Here is a 22,064-nt window from a genome sequence, read left to right as displayed (position 1 = left end):
CCATTAGAAAATAGGAAAAGTATTGGGGGTTGGGAGGGAAGAATCTCTCGGCGCCATTATGAGGAAATCTGGTTTCATTCGTCAATTTTATTAGTAGATGAATAATTGCGTGAATATTTTTCATTATTTCAACGAATAAAGTGCCTTTATCAGAGTGGTCCAACAAAGCGCCAACTTTGATAGGTTGTACTTAAAAAACAAAACTCAGCTTATGTCATATGCGCATGTTTGCCAAACATGCCTAAAATTTCTAGGAAGATTATTATGGAGGCTTCCGCGGTGATTAAATTGATGATTAGTTTCCGGGTTAACATCGCGTCGACTCATTTTTTTCGCCAAAAATTATTCGACGCGGTATTAACCAGGAAACTAATCAACAATTTCTAGGAAGATCTTTGTAATTCGAGGTGTCATTGGGAAAGAAACTGCCCCTTCCCTTTGAACCTTAGTTCGCGGGATTCGCAATCGGACTGCCCCGAACAAAAATTCTCGGAAATGAGAGTGACACCTATGGCTTACAAGGAGACTTTGCCTTACGGATGTCAAGAAAGAAGATAAAACTAGGGCTGAGTCGATTCCAAATGTCGATTCTCGATTCCACCGATTCTCGGGCATGGAATCGGAATCGAGAATCGATCGCCTAAAGTCGATTCCGATTCCATCAATTCCAGGAAGATGTATGTTTTGAGCTTAGACGATAAGTTTGGTGCATATAGGCCTACATACGCGGCCGCTACATTCCTAAGCGGCCGCGGTGCCAGCCTTGCCCGCGCAGAGAATACGCCTGGCACGCGGGTGTTGCGACGAACTTGCCTAAAGAGGCCTCGGAAACATGAAAATGTCGGCAAGAGAGACAAACCCTGAGATGCCTCGTGTTCATGAGCAACTCTCAGTGAAAAAAATTTGAAACCACGGGATCGTGAAGCAATGCATGCGTTTTCCGTTCTTTTATCAACCGCTGGTCACGGCAAATCAAATTATTGCGATTATGAATCACATCCCAAGAATTCATCTGGACCACCAATTTTAAAGTAAAATAGATCGAAATTAGAGATGGGTCGAATAGCAGATTTCTTGAACTCGAATATCGAATTCGAATATTAAATCATTGCTTGAATATTCAAATACAGTTGGATCCGGATTTAACGTCTTCGCATTTAACGTTTTTCCGCATTTAGCGTTTATTTTTTGCGGTCCCGATTCATTTCCTATTAGGAAATTGTAAAAATTATCCGTATGTAGTGTTTCCTCATTTTGCGTTTTTCCGCATTTATGGTCGTAAAAATATTTCCCGTACAAGATCTTTTTGCCCGATTTAACGTTATTTCATGACGGCTCATGCAAATGATATCCAAATCTTCGAATTTCTGCTCATCAACAAGAAGGGTCTCATGAAAGTTTACCAAGAGTCGATAGAATCTACCGGGGAATGCTTCTTCAACTGCTTTCTTCCGCGAATGCAGCGCTGGGACCTTCAACTCGCAAGCTGGGTGATTTGTCGTCTCGTAATGTTTCGCTCCCCTTCTGATCCAAACACCAGACACTTTTTGTATCAAATCCAGTCTAATGGAGCTAAGTCATCCCTTGATAACCTCTAACTACCTTATCCTTCACTTCATGAACTTCAATGATATGTGACGACTGATGACAAGAGTTATCCTCCGAGGGCCGCTACAATGATGGTTTCCTCGTAATGTATTCAATTGACGGCTTATGCCCCTTTCAACTCTACTCTCTACGGGTAGTCCATTGTTAGCCCAATATTTTTCCAGTTGGCTACTTACTCTTTTCAAACGAGGCCCAATATCATTTGCGCAGTTCACTAGAAGATTCTTTCTGTAATCCATTTCAAGGTCAGTTTCCACGGAGGAACAGCGAAAGAACCGAGGATGTGTTTCCCCTGTCATGATCATGAGTGAAAGCATTCTTTCCTAACGGAACAACATTATTTTGCATCGTAATCCAGATATCCCGGAGCCCATATACCGACGTGCGGCTGGATGATATCGCTGTCGACTCAAAGATTTTTTTCTGGTGCTATTTTATGTCAAAAGAGAATGACAATCGGAGTTTCGACAATGAGCCTCCTGTGCGCAAAATCCATCATCATCCAAAAAAGTAGAATCTTATTTTAGTATGCGTACAAGTCGATGGAGATTCAACTCGATGATAACACCAGATTCGTAGTCATATATCCGCGGCCTCATGCAGGCCGAATGGAGCCCGGAGAAGTTGCTTACGCGGCGCGCTGATCACCTTGACTCCGACTCACCATGTTTCTCGGCAGTCCTCCGCATGTCCATGACTCTAAATAAATCGCTCATGCTAGAAAAAAATCACCGCATAATCACGGTAAAATAGATGAGCGCGGAAAAATACGAAAATCCAGCATGAATCCAGTCGATGAATTTGAATTCAGTCGATGGCAAGGGGTAACCAGGAATTTTGTTAAGGGGCAGTCCAAAACCAAGGGGGGAAATTTTTAAACAACAGGGTACAAAGGAAAGGGTTTCAAAGTAATTTTAACACCCTTCATTATGGAAAAAAATTCATTTTTCAAGTATTCATTTTTTTTCATTTTTGTAAATTCATGATTTTTAAATGCTTTGTTTCCTTTTGTGAAGGAAAGTAATTGTGTTTTTATATTTTGGGGGGTCCTCTCGCTATGCCCCTGGTCAGTGGTCCATCCTAAGATTTTTCCTATTTTCGTTTCCAAACCCAAGCATAACAGTTCCGAGCATGTAAAGATGTTTTTAAAAAACAACTTGAAAGCCTATGAAAATGATTTTTGATTTATAAAAATATAAATATGTTTATGAAAATCTAAAAAGTATTGTATTAATTGTATGTACCCAGAATAAACTTGAATAATGATTTTGTTTAATGGCAGTAATTTGAAAATGCATTTGGAGTCGAAAATATCCGATTCAAAAGATGAGGCTCCAAAAATCCTGGATCCGTCCATCCCTAGTTATTTTATTCCATTCAATTCTTAAATTTTAATGACAGCAATGCTACAGATAAATCAAAATCCCACCTGTAGGTGGAATTGGAATCGATGGAATCGGAATCGAGAATCGATTTGAAGGAATCGGAATTGGAATCGGAATCGAAAAAAAGTAGAATCGACTCATCCCTAGATAAAACCCTTTTTATTTGAAAGTAGACACTTAGATAGGAATACAGTTGACGGGTTTTGTCCAAATACGCCCGGGTTTGAGAGACAAAAGCATTTAAAAATTGAAAAATATGGTCACGTTGAATTTAATTTAAAAAATTTCGCCTATTGTTCAAATGAGATTTGGCCTAGTGGTAGCGTGCCGCGATTCTGATGAGAAAGTCCAAGGTTTGAAATTCGGTGAGAGTAAATTTTTTCCAGTCTGCCACCTCCTCCATTTTTTTGTAATCCGTTCCATCCTCTTCTAATTTGTTCATTTAGGACGTTTTACATTTTTTTTACTTGACTGTTGTTTGATAATAAGCCCTAAACTGACATTTTTGTCACTAGCTAACCCTTACTTCGAATTATTCTTTCCGCGCCAAGATTCATCAAAGCAGGAGTGATAAAACTGTGGTGCTGGCTTCGAAGTAAAGGGAACTCATTTTCAAAGCAAAAGATTTTAAACATATTGTCTCCGGAGAGTCTCCCAGGTTACATACGGGAGAAAGATATGAGATCAGGGGGAACGAAACTCGACAAGCTTGAAATGATCGACAGATGGGTATACGATCACTTTGTCGAAGGCAGGCACAGCAATGAGCCGCTGATGACTCGGACTTTACAAGAATATGCTATTTATGCGTGATTTCAGCACATATCTCCAGGATTTGAATTCCCTGCTAGTGCTTCATGGGTTGCATCTTTTAAGAAGAGACACCGAACCGTGCAACGTAAATTAACAAAAAACGTATCAGCGGGCGAGCAAGCGTGTGCTGAAGAAATATTGCAATCGGCAATGACGTTTCAGAAGCAAACAAAAAGCTCAATCTCCAAATGTAATAGATTTCGTAATTAATTCAGATCAGACCAGGTGTCCGTAGAGGTGGATATAAAGAGAACGCGATCATGAAAGGGAGAATATTGTTCAGGTTGCTCTTGGGAGCGTGATCAATGTAATACACTCATATACAGCGCAGGAAAGCTGCTTCCAAAAGTTTTTATTGTGCTTATCAGAACCTGGAGGTTATTTTGGTCCGCAAGTGAGCGAAGAAACTGGAGAGTGAATTTTTAATGTTTCTGTTGTGGATTCTAAATCTGGAAAACTTACAACTGGGTTGTATTTCAAATTTTTAATAAATGTTCTCCGGCCATGTGTTAAAAATACATTTTTATTGCTTATTGATTTTTGGTGGACAAAAAAATAGTGACATTTATGATGAACTATTTATCGACGAGGAAGGAGAACCGATATGCAGCGTAAAAACTATACCACCGAAGTGCACATCCGTAAGCCAACTGTGCGGTGTACATTTTTACAGGCAAGTAAAGCAGTTTATTGCTCGAAACCAGAACTGCACCTTCTTCCTTCGGGGGAAAAGAGAGATTTCCTCACGTGAGGATGGAATAAAAATCCATTCAATCGTGCATCATCAGTTGTCCTAACCAGCGTTCAATGATATGCTGAGGTATGCATGATACGCCTCGAAGTTAGTAGAGAATTGAATTGTTTAAAAAAGTTAAGGGAAATATGATTCCTTGAAGATATAAAGAAACACAATGGCGAATGCTTAGGTAGCAGTTTTATTGAATGAGCATGGTGCTTTTCAATTAATTGCTTTTGTTGTTTTATTACAATTATCATCCAAATTACTGTAAAGAGGCGAAGTAATAAATAAATAATGAATCATTGGAGAAGGCAGTGGCAATTGCAGATTATTCAATTTTATATATTTGTGCTTTATATTATGGAGGTATTTCCTCCAATTCGTGGTCCTTTACGCGACAGAGATTTCTCGTGGGCATAAGATCTAATGCAAGCAAGAGAAAACCGAATAATATCGTGCTACGGGAAAAAGCAAAAGAAGTGTAGGAAAATGGGAGTCTGGCGAGGCCATTAAAAAAGAAAAGGGAAGGGACGAGCCGACAAGCCAAACTAAAAACAGTACTATCATATGGACATCGACCTCAACAGGTTCAGGCCATGAACCAATTTTAAGTTGGCCGAGTAGTATATTCCAGGTAATTAAAAGTTCACGTGTAACGACAATTCGTTCCTGGGAGACTCTCCGGAGACAATATGTTTAAAATCTTTTGCTTTGGAAATGAGTTCCCTTCACTTCGAAGCCAGCACCACAGTTTTATCACTCCTGCTTTGATGAATCTTGGCACGGAAAGAATAATTCGAAGTAAGGGTTAGCTAGTGACAAAAATGTCAGTTTTGGACTTATTATCAAACAACAGTCAAGTAAAAAAAATGTAAAACGTCCTAAATGAACAAATTAGAAGAGGATGGAACGGATTACAAAAAAATGGAGAAGGTGGCAGACTGGAAAAAATTTATTCTCACCGAGTTTCAAACCTTGGACTTCCACAACAGAAGCGCGGCACGCTACCACTAGGCCAAATAGCATTTGAACAATGTGCGAAATTTTTTAAATTAAATTCAAGGCGACTATATTTTTCAATTTTTAAATGCTTTTTTCTCTCAAACCCGGGCGTATTTGGACAAAACCCTTCAACTCTATTCCTATCTTAGAGTCAACTTTCAAATAAAAAAGGTTTCATCTTCTTTCTTGAAATCAGTTAGGCAAAGTCTTCTTGTTAGTCTGGGATGAGCTGTACCTTTGCCTGTTCCAACCAGCCTTTACGCTGAGACACATTGTGAGTGATTAAGTGAGTTAGCGTAAAAATCTCCATGTGTTAGCAAGTAAATCTCTATGTACATATTACCTCGCATTCCATCTCTAAGGTGCTTGGCAGGGGATGACCAATCACCTCCAGCATGCAACGTTATGTCATTATTAGGAGACGGCTTTGAAATCATTAATCGTCTAACTTCGAAAATCCAGTGTCTCAACTGGTTAGCTTGGAGAATCACGCGATTATGCATTGCTTGTAAAACATAAGTTTGTCTGGTTAAATACATTTATTGTAAACTTTGTCTCTTCCGCTCATTAATTGGAACACCTCCACCGTTTTCGACGCTCCTATGTCATTTCCTACAGGAATTACATATACCCATGAGTAAATCCCACGAAGTAAGCTCTTTAGTAAATAAGCTTTTTGGGTGATCCCGCGTCAGTTGTAAAGGCCTGGTTACACAGTACATTAACGCGTACAAGTTAATAAAATTTTGCGTGAATGATTTTGGTTGACCGGAACGGAACATGTACGAATGCATTAAACAAATTAGAACAGGTTCTATTTTCTGTGCATGCATTCGCACAAGTTGGGTGGTTACACGGTGCATTTTGGCGTTCATTATCGAGTTCATACCTTTAGACATTGACCCATACGTGTTAATGTATCGTGTAACCAGGCCTTTATGCACAGCCCAAGTTTCTTCTGCTCTGCCGAAAACCTCGTCAGGGATAGTAAATAATTTTTCCTATGTTGCGCATTGAATCATATCTGATTTTGGGAGTGGATTTCGAATATTCTGGACCGTGTTTCTTATTCTGGTATCTTCTGGAAGCCGCCCTTCACTGTCCCTTTGTCCTCACTAAAATTGCATGTTGCTTTATCTCAAGGGGTTCTCTTAAACTTTTGTTTTTGCAACATTTTTCTCTTGCGATGATATTTAAGGTCCTTATGTCCGCATCGTGTCCTCGGCCGGTGTGTTCTTGTTTCCATAAAAAAAACAGTCGGATGACGGCGCTGTGCTCCTTGACTCTGATTGTTCTTCCGTTTCTCCAACGTGGACTTTCGCATCTCTTGCAGATAATGTCTGGTATACTCCTTATGTCTCCATCGATTGGTCTCCAACCAACATGTGTATCACTCCCACGATTGTCACCTAAATACAATGCCCTCGGTTTCATTTTTTTTTTCGAGAGCCGCTCGACTTCCATTCTCGTTCTATGCTCGAAGAGCGCCACTTAGGGCCGTATTCTTAGTCTACCCTACGTATCCGTCCCTACATAACAAAAGGCCCCCACATGCGTTTCTCAGTCGACCCTACATAAGTGGTGGGGGGTAATTCCGTCGTCAAGTTCTCTGAGATGACGTAGATGATGGCGCAGTGCTAATTTTACACTCTGGTGGTGTAATGGAACTAACTATGAAACTAAGAAAAGACGACCGAAAATTTATGACCGATCATATTGTTTTTGTAGGGTGTAGGACTGGTTCAGCTACCCTACATCAAATACGGCCCGTTTAGTTCCAAAAACGGCTATATGTAGGGCTTGATGTGGCGTATGTAGGGCGAGATCGGTTTATGTAGAAGCTGATGAGGTATCCAGGGTCGGTTGGCCCTACATGGTCGACTAAGAATACGGCCCTTAGCCTTTCCCCTTTTTCTGATCCACCTGCGCTCAGAGCCAAAGCGGTCGCCCGCGTAAACATGGCAGCTCCGCCAACAAAGCGCCTTGCGTAACAATGGTGGTAGTCTTTGCGTGGTAGCAGAGGACTGCGTTTGGAGGGGGCATCCATTGTGCGATCGAGTTGCGTGGGAGGGGAGGGGGGTGTCCCCCTTATACCCCCTCCACCCCCCACCCGGATGCCATCCATTCCCGTCCGAGGGCGCCATTTGTTCATCTGCCGCTCCTCATCGGCTGCCGACAAGGCCGAGGCTTTTGTGGAGGGCAAGAGGGTGGGGAGGGGGGGTCAGGCGAATTTTATAGCCTCGAATATTACGACAATGATTACGACGGAGGTATCTCCACTCGCCTTCTTGATGTGTTCACAGCCACCGCGCATTTTGGTTCGCGAAAATCGTCTCTCGCTTTGCTAATTTGCAGAGCTATCCGAATTTATTATTAGAAATAACTAGAAATTAGGGATGGTCGAATCGGATACCTCGGATCCAAATATCCGCGGATATTGCCCCTCGTCGGATGCATCGGATTCAAAGTCGCGGAAGGCATTGGATCTGGATTCGAAATTTTAAATAATAGCTTCAGTGAATGCAACGCCCCATAATGGTGAAAAGAGTTCCGATTCTTTCTTCGAATGCGCCGTCGCAGGCGATTCTAGTCCAACTCATGAACTGTTTTGTTTGAAAGCTCTCACAGAGTTTACGTAGCAGAATTTCAGCCGTTGAAAATAAAAATAGCAAAATACGACTGGCACATAGTGTGATTCTTCCCAAGAGATTGAACAATCATCGGGGGAATCTCAGCGACAGGAAATTGAAAATGCATTTGGATCCGAAAATCAAGGATTTGATCCGAATCCGGATCCGATAAAATCCTGGATCCGTCCATTCCTTCTAGAAATATGGCTATTTATCGAAATTTTTATTATTGATTATGTGATGCGTCAAATTCATAACTTATAAATGCCATTCCCTGAAATTTCGAACACTATATCGATGGCTAAGTTCTAACAACGTACACGTATCTTAAATTCGGCCGGTTTGAGTCAGATACGTGAAACAAAGTGCAATAACTTTAAAACAATTGAATACAAGCAAAGAACGACTCTTAGGAAAAAGGAAACGGATATGCTAATTCATTCATTAGGAGAGCTTTAAGGGAAGTCAAGGCCCCGATGGAGAAAACAAAACCAAGTGCTTTTGCAGTTCTGCCTTACATATCAGGAACAACGGACGGGATTGCTCGCATCCTTGGAAAAGCCAACGTTGAAACCAGGTTTGGCACGTTGAGGAAGATCAGAGACCTACTTCCATCCGTCATTGATGCTGTTCCCCCATTACAAATTGAAGGCATATATGAGATTCCGTGTTCATGTGGGTCTAGTTACATCGGACAGACCAAACGGAAGATAGTGACAAGGCTGAAAGAGCATGAAAGGGCGCTGAAGGCAAGGCAATGGGAAACTTCAGCTGTCGCCGATCATTTTATGTCGGGGCCAGGACACAAGATCCTCCTGGATGAGGCCAAAGCCATTGCAAGAAAATCTGCATATTATCCACGGCTTATTAGAGAGGCGATAGAAATTTCTAAACGACCAATGAATTTTAACAGGGATGATGGATATAATTTAAGCCATGTGTGGAAGAGATACATTTCGAAAATTTAATTACAATATTCCACCTTTCATCTTCCTTTTTTATATTAGATGTTTTAAAGAAGTTGGCTTTTATTTTATTTTTATTTACTTTTTTAAATACCTTAACAACAATGGACCAGTTTTTCCAACGCTATGATAGGTGTTTATATTTTCATTCTCCTGACGACGTTCCCAGTAAGTGGAACGAAACGTTGAGTTAAATATTAAGCACGCAGACGTATTCCCGAAAATGAATTATAATAGTGCATCTAATCGCTGCGAAAACCTTAAAACTAAAACGACTCTTTATTTGCAAATGAATGCTTTTTTTCATTTTATGGACTTTTGGCTTTTAATTTCAGTGTGCAAGTAAAAGGAATTGATCGCTTTTTCCTCTCCTGAAAAGTTGCTATTTTTGAGATACGTGCTCTTAGAACTTAGCCATTGATATTGTAAGTATTGAGAACAAATTTTTCGCACTGCACTAATCGCTTAATTGCGGACTTTTTTTGGAAATCGGTGAAAATGCCCCATTTCATAAATCATAGAGCTAATGCAAACAATATTTAAGAAATAAATTAAGTTTCTATGGGACAGACTGTGCCCTCATCCATTTAGTCCTCTTGATTGTGATTCTGCTTTTTAAGGAGATTCTGCCGCAAATATCATTATTAAAGAATGCGATTTCATTAACAATAAAATATTTAGCTGCAGCTTTCGGCGTTGTGCACTAGGTTGTTTTGAGATTGTATAAAAATGTTCTGCAAAAATAACGGGTTGCCTAGGGTGGAATTATAGCACCAATGATAGCAGCGATCGCTTGATTACGAATTTCGTTTCCAACAGTAAACTTTGTCGTGCACCTCCTATAGATCTGAATGCTCCCTGCTTTCCGAAGCGGTGTGTTTTTTTTTCTTTCTTGACGGAACTGGCGTGAGAGGTGATAGTATCTGCTGCATGCCTTGAACTCTATTCGTCCGATACGAAATTTTGCTCTATTGCCCTTAGGCGCCGTAATATTGGTCATCCTGCTTGCTATGATCTCTCTTTTTTCTTTCGCTCCTTTTTTTACACATTTCTCCCCATCTTATTACGCATCCAGGGCAATTATGTAATCACAATATTAATTCCGTAATCAATCCAATATTTTCTCATCACAAACACCCAAAATTCGTGATACTTGCTAGGTACGCCTCTTCAGTTTTACTGTAAAAATAATAATGGTGATAATATTCCTCACGTTAGATCAATTGCTTTTCCCATTGAGGAAGTTTGTTCATCCCGCCTGTTGGGGGCTCTATAGTGAGTTCCTTCCGAGGGCATGGACCCTGCCTGGTGGTCGAACAACGACCTCCTTTCAGTCCTATCCTTCGTCTCCTCTCAAGGGCTCCGCTCCTCTTTGCGACCCATCGCTCGCCAGTGCTTGCTCTATATGTTCCCCGAAACAGAATATCAGTCAAATCCATGGGTGAGTGTTTGAGGTTGCTATCCGTTATGGATACGTCATTCGCAACCCTGATTATAATTTCTCGGGGAAACACTTGATTTCGATTAATGGGTTTCGATTTCAGTTGTAAAACATCAATGCGAAAGTTCACATTTTAAGAGGCTATTTTTGTGAACTGTATTAACTGCTCGTTGTTTTTTGCGTGTGCTTAGTATGGTTAGGAAAATTTTTATGCTTTACTCTGTCCACGTTGAGTTCATCTTAATATTTTCAGATACACGCGTCGGTGGTCTTTTTTCACGTAAAATGACCAACAAGTGATCAGTCGGGACACGCTGAGACCAACTAATTGTGGACTTGGCGAAATACTCCAAATGGTTTTATTGCTACGAAGCACTTGATTTGCTAAATTTTGACATAAATGACGCTCTTATGGAGTTAAAAAATTTTATCCAGTAATTATAATGACTGCTACGTAACGTGATATAATTATTCATTCGTGCATCCGCTATTCACAAAATGAACTTTTAAGGCTGGGATGCGCTAGAGAATCGGAGGCTAAGAGCTTGGATTGCAATTAGATTGCTTATTAGTATAAGGATGGATACATTTCAGAGCGGAACGGAGAGGACCGTCGCACAGTGGGCGGAAATCGGAAAAAGCCGGACAAAATTACAAAATGGCTTTTTTTGAGTTATACACTTGAAACTTCGCAATTATACTAAAAAATGATTGAAATTTATTGGTATGCACTTTCTTTGACATAGATATCACCCGTTACTGAGATACAGAGGCTCAAACGTGAACAAATTTCCATAAAAACGCCCGTATTCAACTTTCTCTGAAAATCTTCCAAAGTAAGTAGATGGTGAAGTTATGGATGGATTCTTGCAGAATAAAAAACCACACAATCTTTTGGCATGGGGTTTTTCCTTTAATTTTCCATAATCTTACAGAATATCATCGATAAATTGTTACCGTGCAGTTACAAAATGGCGGACACTGTTTTTCGACAAAGTTTTACATTTAGGTAGAGTTTCAAATGGGTTTTCGCCAAAGTCGCGCGGAGTAACTTATAGGAGAGCATTCTTTGACTATTTCTTGAGGTGCTTATGCAGTTATCTTTGAAATAAGTTTGCGTCGCGTTTGCGTTTGGAAATAAAGTTAGGTTCATCAACTTTATTTCCAGGTCCGAGAGAAGAATTAACTTAAGAAAGATATTTTGCCGAACGGATAGGTTATTTCTTTTTCCCTCGAACAATAAATGGCTTTCTTAAACGCTTAGCTTAGATTTGTTTCGATGCTGAATTTAGAAAAATCGCATTTTCTTTTTATTTGGTGACGGCTGGTGTCCTAATACCCCACACGCCTTTCGAAGCGGCTTCCCGGGGTAGTATGTGTGTGTAACTTTAACCCTATTAGCTACTCGGCCTCCTCTCCATGGAATTGCGGTGTTGTGCAGTCTCTCGAAGGTGCGTTTGGAACAAACAATCGCTGTGCCCATTTTCCCCATTCATCCGAGAGCAACGCAAGCACAAACACAAACACATGAGGCCACTGCATTTCGAGAGAGTTTCATCCTCTTTCATTTGTATGTGCATAAAACGTAAATTAGACCACACAAAGAGACGGGGTCTGGCGGCTAATGAGGCGCAGAAATTGGAGGGGGGGAAGATGAAGAGGAAGTGGGGGGCGAAATGAAATGAGTTGGAGGGGGGAAGGGAATAGAGGAGGAAATGGAAAACCCCTTCCCTTATTTTAGGGGGGGGGGGAGAAGGGAGGGAGAGGGAAGAGAAGGGGAAGAAGACATCCCCCATCTCACACGGGCCCTGCTTGCTGCTCGGCTGTTGCTACCACACAGTTAATACCAGGGACAATAATAGCGTTTAAATATAATTAATCTAAATGCATTTTAATTTAATGCGCAAAATCAGGCAACGATAGATGCTCATGAAGTAATTTCCCCAAAAATATTAAACAAAATACCGAATGATTTGAGAAAACTGACCATAGAAGCAAAAGTATGAAGATAAGCATGAAAGAATGGTTGCCAAGTAAATAATTATTTGTGTTTGTTTGAACTTGGGCGTGGCGTTCGATTGGGTTACGTTTTTCAGCTCATGGAATAATTTCGGGTTCGAATTTGATTTATTTTCTCTCTTTTTACCCGATGGAATCCTTTAATTTGTCTCATACTCTTTTTCCCAATGACTTCCTTTAATTGCCCTTCGCACTTCCCTCCTGGCCTTCCTCGGTGGAATTTTCATTCCTTCCAACAAGTTTCGCTCTAAAATCCCCCATCGGCTAATAATTTATGATTAGTTAACATTTTTGGATTCTCTCGCGTGGCGTTGGTTCCTGAGGAGTTTATTTTAAAGCCACATACATTTATTTCCATGCCCTAGCCTCGACACCACTAGAGAATTCGCTCCTCTCGTGATGTCTCGCGGGGGTTGAGAAACCCTTACCCCCTTTCTACCCCCCCTCCTCCCCTCGTCTTCGAAACGGTTTCCCTCCGTTATTAAATCCGCCAAAGGGTGTCGCCCACCCCCCTACCCCCTTGGTCCATCCCATCTCGGTAAGGTCGGGCGCCAGAAAGCCGCTCTGCACGCCTCTTCACTTACCGGAAGAAGGAATTCCCCCTCCAACACTCAATTGCTCTCCCCGCCCCCTCGTTCAAGGCCACACGGAGCAAGAGAAAAATGAAGCAGGAAGAAGACGGAGAAGAAGAAAAAGAAGCAGCTTCCCTGAGAGTGCGAGTATGCGTGAATGTCGTTCGTGGGTGAGAGAGAGAGAGGGAAAGAGAGGGGTTCCCCTCGCCCCCTCAATCTCAGACACTCGCCGCCGCCATCCACCTCCCCATATCCTCCCAAAGAGCAGCGCAGTGCGGACCACGGGAGTTTTTACGGCTCCATAACGACGCACTGCGCCATTCAGGCAGCGCTCTCTCTCTCTCTCTCTTTCACTCTCTCTCTCTCCTTGCATGGGCCGTGATCGTAACCAACGCAACCGCCTCCGTCCCATCCCACGCTCTCACATTCCATTTCTTCTGATCCATCTTCCCGTCTTATTTTCTTTTGAGTAAGGTCCTCACGAAAACTTCGCTCTATCCGCATACATGAGAATAATAACCTCGAATATGGTTTCACGGGTTTCCCACCTCCTTAGCGCAAATGCCGGGCCAATGCCACTCCCGTACCAGTGATTCATTCACAGTAACGCTGATGAGGCGCAAGCCTAGACCAGCTTCACGATCTTTTGTTATTGTTGTTGTTATTTCAAATTCTATGTATCTGTTTTTCTCGAGAATAAAAGCATTTTGAACTGAACTATTAAGGGATTCTACATCTACACTCTGCCTCCAGGTGTAGTATCATCCGCCGCGCTTTTAAATTAGTTCACTAAAGTCGCAAATCGCAACGCTGACGGTTGAGCAATCGAAGTTATCAAAATGCCGACACGACTCCTACGTCGAGAACAATGACTTTGAAGGATATAAAATTTCCAATCGAAATAAACCTCGCTAATACAGCAGTTGCTGTCGAAGAAATACAAGCGAATCCATCGCAACCATCTCGAGTTCTCATTGCGCATTTGCCGTTTCAACTCTGGACGCATGCGCAGAAGACGCCCAGCACACACCCGCAAACATGAATATTGGCGAAGAGGAATCTTCAGTCGGCCCACGATTATTTCAAAAGAGGATCCTCGAGTCGGACTCTGAATAAGTATGCTTTTCAAAGGTATTCCTCGCAACGACTAATCTTATTCTGCAAAATATTGGGCAAAAGTGGATCGCATTGCACTCATCACCGCGCCGCGGACATTTTTGAAAACCGATTAAAATGCGACCGAAGTGGCAACACGGATCAGCTTTCTTGTGGGATGGAATTGGGCTTCCTCTATGTAGCAGTCTCCTTGTGCCAGCTTCTAGATTTGCTGTCTTCCGCAGCGCATTCAAATGGGCTTACTTAAATTGTCCCTCGTGGCGCTGACGGTGGCGTGATACTCTTTTTACCGGGAAATTTACCATAATAATTGAGAATATTAACCAAAATTGGATTCACGTTGATATGATTATCTTGAATCCAATTATGATTAATGATTGACCATCAGGATTCAAGATGATGCACTCATGTCGCATTTTGATTGCGCGTGGTGCTAATGACTTTAACCGTAGGTAGCCGTACCAATGAGTGGTCCTGACTTGAGATGATACTCTATTCGGTCTTCGCATCGGATCAAGCGTCGCTCGCCTCCTCCCAAAGGGACACTGGCTTCACTCGCATCGCCTTTAATCACGTCCGCTCGAGGGCTCTCGCCACCCGTGCACCCCTTCCAAGGGGAGGGGGGGAAGAGGGTGGGGGGAGGGGCAGTAAGGGTTGGAGGTGTGTGCATCCGATCCATTGCAATGCGCGCCATTATTAGACCACTGTTGTAATCGTCATCTCTAGTCGACTGTCCTAAGGGCCGTATTTCAGGTCGACCCCCAGCCTTGATCCCGACTAAAACTCGTTTTGAGTCGCGCAGATCAAAGATATCCACCGTCACATACTCACGTTTTCAAAATGTTCAATATCTCCACAAAAACTACTTCCGCAAGTGACATTACACTCTAATAATGCTATAGTTTCAAGTGCGGAATACCATGAATGAAATAATATTGGTAGGCAAATGCATAATTTTATAATTTATTACAAATAAAGGTACCTCAAGTGTGTTGAAAGAGGTTAGTTTCTAAAATACGAACTCTTCAGAATTCAAATTCAACTTGAATTTGAGATGCGAACCGCTGAGGCAGAGTGAGAACTTCACATCGAGTCAGGATGTGGAATGCGGCCCTTGGCTTGCTCCGACCCACCTCTCCCTCAATTCTCCCAGCCGAGATCCCCACTTGTATCTCCCACCATCTAATCTTTTCACACTCACATATTCCTTCTCTTTCAAATCCCTCTTCACCTGCTCCGTATATTTTATGTGTTGCATTCCTTTTTCGCTCTGGCCATCTCCTTGTCCCTCCACGATTGTCTTCATCAGGCCATCATGTCTCAAGACATGGCCCATTAGGTTTTTTCGTCTTCATATCCGGGTTTAAACTAGGCTTCTCTTCTCTCCAAATTTCTTGGAACTTTCTAATTATCCACTCGATCGATCCGTTTCATATTCATGATTCTTCTGCAGCTCCACATTTCGAAAGCCTCCATCCTCTACCTCTCCGCTGATGTCATTATCCTTGCCTCGCCTACGTAAAGAAGTAAATGTGAATTTCGAAAGATAGTTTCCTCACGTCTATTCCCGCTGCATGTAGATTTATATTTTGGTGGAATGCCATCTTCGTCTGTGCTATTCTACTGAATATTTCTTTCTTGCCCCTTTCCGTAGTTAATTTTTCTGCTCCTCAAGTAACTGAGTTTAACCGGATTCTCAGTGCGTGCGTCGTTTTTAAGAAATTTTCACGGTTATTAATTCATTGTCTAAGTGAATTGATGTTGGCCTTTGACTGAAGTCAACCAACAGTTTGATTCCGATCAATTGATTAATTCAATGCGGTATAAGTGATTACTCGTCTGCAGGAGCGTTTTCTTTCACCGAGTATGTGCTTCGTGCTGTCGAATTCAAAGGTGCAAGTGCCGAAATCGGTTGACTGTATAATTCCTCGAGTGTATGATTAGAATTTCACCATTGCTCCCTTCATGTTGGGGCGATGTTGTCTTTCATTGGCTATATTCGCACGCACACGTTCCCCCAAAGTCTCTCAAAATATCAGTGGATCAGGTGGGTGGAAGTGGGTGAGAGACGGCCGAGGGAGCGGTGGCCGTATTCCCCAAATCCTCTCCTGAGAGGCGGCGGCACCCGGCGCGTCAGTGCGGCCCGCATTCAAATGAGCCGCTCCACCCTTCCCTCCTTCCTTGTGTGCATCGAGGGAGATTTGGAGGAGCGTGAAGCGTGAATTGAAAGTCGCGGAGCGAGGATTTGGCGGAGGATGGGAGCGGAGGACGCGAGGATTTTCGAGGGGGGGAGTTTAACCCCCCTTTGGGGGGGGAGCTTAAGGGGGCCCTCCTTTCACTTCTCATCCCCCCCTCGACACCCCAGTCCCTCCAACGCATCGCATTACGAGGCCAAACCTCAATTCATGCAGGCGAACCTAAGTTCGATTTTTGCTTGAACGTGTGCAGTAGGCCGGCCCTTATTTTTCAGAATTGCGAAAAGTTATGTTTTCCTGGTCTCAAAATGATCCAAATGGTGTTCATATTCACGTGTTAAAATTTGGTTACTTTAAAATAACGGCAACCCGTGCCCCAAGGGCCCTAAGCACTAAGGACCCTCAATTGAGTTTTTTGGGGCCGAAAAAGCACTATTTCTATGTAAAACGTAAAAGTAAAGGTCTTTAGGAACGATTTTCTGTTTGTTTTAACCTATCTCTAAGCGTTTAGGAGATATCGCCCGTCGTAATGCAATCTCCCCCCTAGGGCGCCACCCCGCACCGCGGCACCGCTGATGTATGTCCCGCACCACTTACTAGAGACTTCCCCTCAACCCCCTCCCCTCCCTCGGCAAAGACTTTGCTCCTGATGTCAAGATCTAGCCTCTGAAGAAATGTGCTTACCTTAGAAAGAATTTAATTGCCATAACAATACTTCCAATCCAAGAGATCAATTTATTTTCACTCTGTCCATGAATTTCGGTACATTAACCAAAATAAAATAGATTTTCATTGTATTTCTAATTTTTCACTGACATCCTACATTTGGCAATGAAAGTGCCTTTCCGCACGTAAGGATTGTATTGCGATGAAAAGTCACTCTTAGTAATAAATTTTGAAAGCTCTCTTCCTTCAACGTGACTGCCCAAAAATCTTGAATTAGTTTCACTCCTCTCGCTGCACAATCATTTCCCACTTGATGACCCCGAATAATTTGCAAATCGTTCTTGTATGTTCATCCCATTCTCGTATGTTCACATCAAAGAATGCATATGCATATTTGCAATACATTAAATAGCTTTCTCGAATTAGTGGTGACAAAATTTGGTATAGATACCTTAGTCATGTCTTTACGTTTATATAATGCCTTCTTCGGTGGATCATATTTTCCTACACAAGACCACATACGGCGTATCACGTTTTTTTCACACCTAGAAATGGATCCGTCAAAGAAGGACAGGCCTACCAACTCCTCACTCATGTACCACAAGTAGTTTGAAAACCTCTTTTGTGCTGCTTTCGCTATGTCTAGGTTAACACTTTCGTAATTAACAAGTCTTTGTAGGAACTACGGGTCACTGATGGGAGCTAATGCAACAAAAGGAGCGGAGAACCACATCTTTTCATTTCTTCTTGAATATATTGAAATCTATTCCACCAATAACTGCATTTCGTTCTCCTCCTTATTTTCGTAAGAACTTTATTTCTTCAGCCCAAGCACATTTATCCGAGAGATTAACTGCACTTTCCTCCTCGCGCGTCAAAAATTCAATGGTACCGCTCCTTGTAATGTCAAGCAAATCATCAAGTTTTGTTACGAAAGATTCTCTTCATATCCACCGTAGTTCGCGTTCTCTTTATGCCGTTGCACGTTCATCCATTCTTTGCGTCATTTTTCTAACATTTCAATCGCCTTATTTTCCGTAAAAACAGGAATTCTAGTTTTATACTATGGATGAGACGCATTTCTCACGGTTTTTCTCCCACTAAGGGCCGGTTTTATAATGTCTGGTTAAACCTCACGTTAATTTAACGTGGAGATAACGGTAACGTGGAGTTTAACGAGAGGTTGGGTTTTATAAAGCAAATCCTACCGCCAGTTGGCTGATGGGAACTATAACGAGAGGAAAGCGTAGATACTGTAATTCTCATACCAACAATTGATCGCGAAAAGTGAAACAGACGAATGTCAAAATTGAAAAAAATCGAGTTGGAGAGTGGTGAAAGAATTGTTTAGGTTTGTTTTGAAGTGATGGTTAGCTTTGAAAACGAAGATGACGCCAATATTTTCGGTTTCAATCGTTGACGATCTTATGGTCAATCATCAGTGTGTCGTTAAAATAAAAATACTCGCCTCGATCTGTGAATATTTGGCAAGTACAAGTGTTAATTGTGTAAACCATAAATTACACGGAGATAATGAATTACTATTTGTTAATGGATTGAATCAAGGTGGAGTCCCTTTGCAAGAAATTGTGGTAGATTAACCTTGTTTGTGCTTATTATTCGAGAACGAAGATTCTCATTTGTATTGTGAAACCAATTGAAATGGTTTTCTATTGAGTACGCCACCAGAGCGATTTTAGGAACATTTTGAGGCTATAATTTAATCATAATGACGATAAATTTTAATCATACTTTTGCAGTAAGATATATCTTCTTAGCGTTAGTATGGCCCCTACGCTAATTTATTATCATCTCTGCGTTCCCTACGGAATTAGGAACAGCCTGCAAGTTGTGAATAATCAAAGCCTTTCCCGTTTTCAAAGTACTCACCATGGCCATAATTTAAATAACAGAATTTATAACCAACCACCGTCTAATAGAAAAATTCATCAGTGTTCATTAAAACGATAACGAGGCTTCTGTCACAATGATGTCATTGTTATGATCAATTAATTCATGGTAATTCCTTAGATGATTTTTGTGTTTTTACAGAAGCATTTTCAGTTTTATTAAAATGTTCACAATAAGGAGGTATATTCATCCATGTGCCACTCGTGTAACAGACACGAAAATATTTGAGCCATATAATTGTTAGCTAGCAGCAGATATTTCATAACTTTAAATTATCTCATCTTATTTATGACTATATATATATACTGTTGAGAAGCAATATGTTTCATGAAATCCATAATCTCTGGCATATAAATTTTCAATAAGGGACAGAACTAAGTTTAAATTTCTTCATTAGAGAGATCAAAACCTATTGCATGACACCAAGTAGCCCTTACCATTGAAGTATAAAGTTAAACATACTTTGATACTGGCTGTCAATACTGTAGTTGATACTGTAATAGGGATGACTGTGAGTCTTTATGGTAATGCCATTGAGAATGTACTCATTGCCAACATAAAATTGATGGATGTTCAGAAATCACTGATTATGAACATAACTTCACAGTCTACAATTAGAATTAGAGAAGAATGAATAAAGTTTGAATAACTTATGCATAACCCTACCACAGTTACTTTTAGGGCTCATGCCATCCAATTATTGAATAAATGTACACTTTGCAGCAAACCTTTCATACTTTACAAGTAGGCTGCATGTTGTTATGACAATATGCATCTGTAACAAAATATTGCAACTCTTTTTGGCTCATAGCTTGGGATGGGGGATCAATTCTTTATGTAAATACTATTTTTGCAAACCTTGTGTAAGAATAAGTTTTAAGTGCTAACGTTACGAACTTCATATCTAATCAAAAGCAAAGGCTTGTGTTGTATTTAAGATTCAAGGGAAAGAGATGGGGTGCAAAGATATTAAAGTTTCTGGGTTCAATTTATAAAAAATCTGTCAAAAAACATATCTAATCAGAATGAAAGCATTAATTTTCAACTCTCAGTGGTGTTTATGAATACTATACTATATATGTGATAGATATTTTCTTTTATTCTCAGCCCACAAAATATGAAGCTTTCATTGAACATGTTTTAAATATTTAGCAGATTACTAAATTATACAAAGACAGTAGTGGATCCAGGATAGGGACAAGGGGGTGGGCTAGGTGAGGTTAAAATTCCAGCTGTAGTGGGAGTCGGAAATAAACCACCATTCTATCTAGTGTAAAGTGGATACCCAAGGGGAGTAAATTGGATACCCTCCTTAGCCCCCCCCCCTCCATGGATCCGTCACTGTACAAAGATACAGTTATTTATACAGCATTTAAAGAATTTATTTGTATCAAATGCAAAGCATAAGGACTCCATCATGATGACTCCTTCATTGCAACTGTCTTTTGGGATATGAGTTTTCAATAGAATTATGTTGTTACATGTAGTCACAGTAAGTAATTTTTTTTACTACCTACTTCTGGGGTAATCCTTTTGAATGCTGTACCAAGTCATCTCTGAATGCACCACACTGACATCACTCACTTATAATTAATGTATGTGCTTCCACTATCATAAATGCAATAGTATGACTTCCTCACAGAATTTTACCGTACCATGTTCTATTTATGAAGTGATCATAGAAGCAATTTCCCTTACATCCACTCCACTTCCATAAATCTATTAAGAAAATTTGCCTATGTGACATGAACATAGACTGTTTCTCATTACATACGTTGGAGCTATGCATGTTAAAATATATCTTTAGTGATGCAGATCGCAGCGAGACAGATGAGACAGAGATAATCCTTGGAATAAATAAAAAGAGGAGAATTAAAGGGAAAATCACAGGACCAAAGTGCAAATAGAAGTCTGGTTAAGATATATGGAGTAAGGTTTGCTATGGAACTGGTATTTTTGACCCAGAAGGAGGATAAGAATGTATAGATACAGGAATGTATAGATAAGATTGACAGATGAAAAGGATGTAGGAAGTGCTAGACGAGATAAATGAGGCAAGGGAATTAATGCAGGAGATGAAGGTGAAGTGTTCATCAAGCTTGAAATGCTGACAACAGGGATTAAGGTAAGGATTTTGAGTAACAAGCAAGGGCAGGGAGACGATGGTTCTGGAATAAATGGAATAACCATGTATGTTACTAAGAAATATTTATATACATATATATGTCAACCTTAATGAGTAAATCACTTATAACAGTAAGGAATGGAATGAGATATCAAGTCATGCATGATTATAAGTGTTGATGATGTTATACCTAATCGATTTTTTGAACGTATGTACTCATTAGTGACAGTTCAATGGATGGAGCATGAAAAAATTAATAAAAGCTACGTATGGGATTGACATCCCAAGAAACTAACGAGTGTACCAGATATGTGATATAAATTGGCTGTTATAGGAATATGTCTTCACTTATCCTTTGAAGACTTATTAAACATATTAGTTAATTAAACGTCGACAAGTAGTAGTAAGGGTTAATATTTCAGGAAGAAACCATACCAAGGATCCCACTTAAGAATTTGATAGAGTCATTAGTAAAATTAGACATTGCAATACTTCCACTGATTGTATTATAATAAAAATCAGTGGAAATACTGCAATGTTTTATTTTACTAATATGAAGAACTTCCACCATATCTTGCTCAATATCATACAAGGTACTTTGAAAGAGCTTATCGATGAAAAAATTTCAGTGGTCACTATTAAGCATAGAAAATAATGAATGGAATGGTGGTGAATGCAGTCATTTCCTGTAAATTCATCCTCATGAGCAAATACATATGTACACAGACAACAGATTTCCCCAATAGCAAGCAAGAGTAGCCCAGCTGGCTCAATATTGTAAGAAACACAACTGACTCTGATTGTTTCAAACATTCCCTTAACAGACAATGCTTGAGAAACTCAATAAATATATTCCCTTAGCAGACAATGCTTAAGA

This window comes from Ischnura elegans, chromosome X (assembly GCF_921293095.1).
Source record: "Ischnura elegans chromosome X, ioIscEleg1.1, whole genome shotgun sequence".
Lineage (NCBI taxonomy): Eukaryota > Metazoa > Arthropoda > Insecta > Odonata > Coenagrionidae > Ischnura > Ischnura elegans.
The sequence above is the reverse complement of the archived record's forward strand: the minus strand, read 5'-3'. Positions refer to the sequence as shown.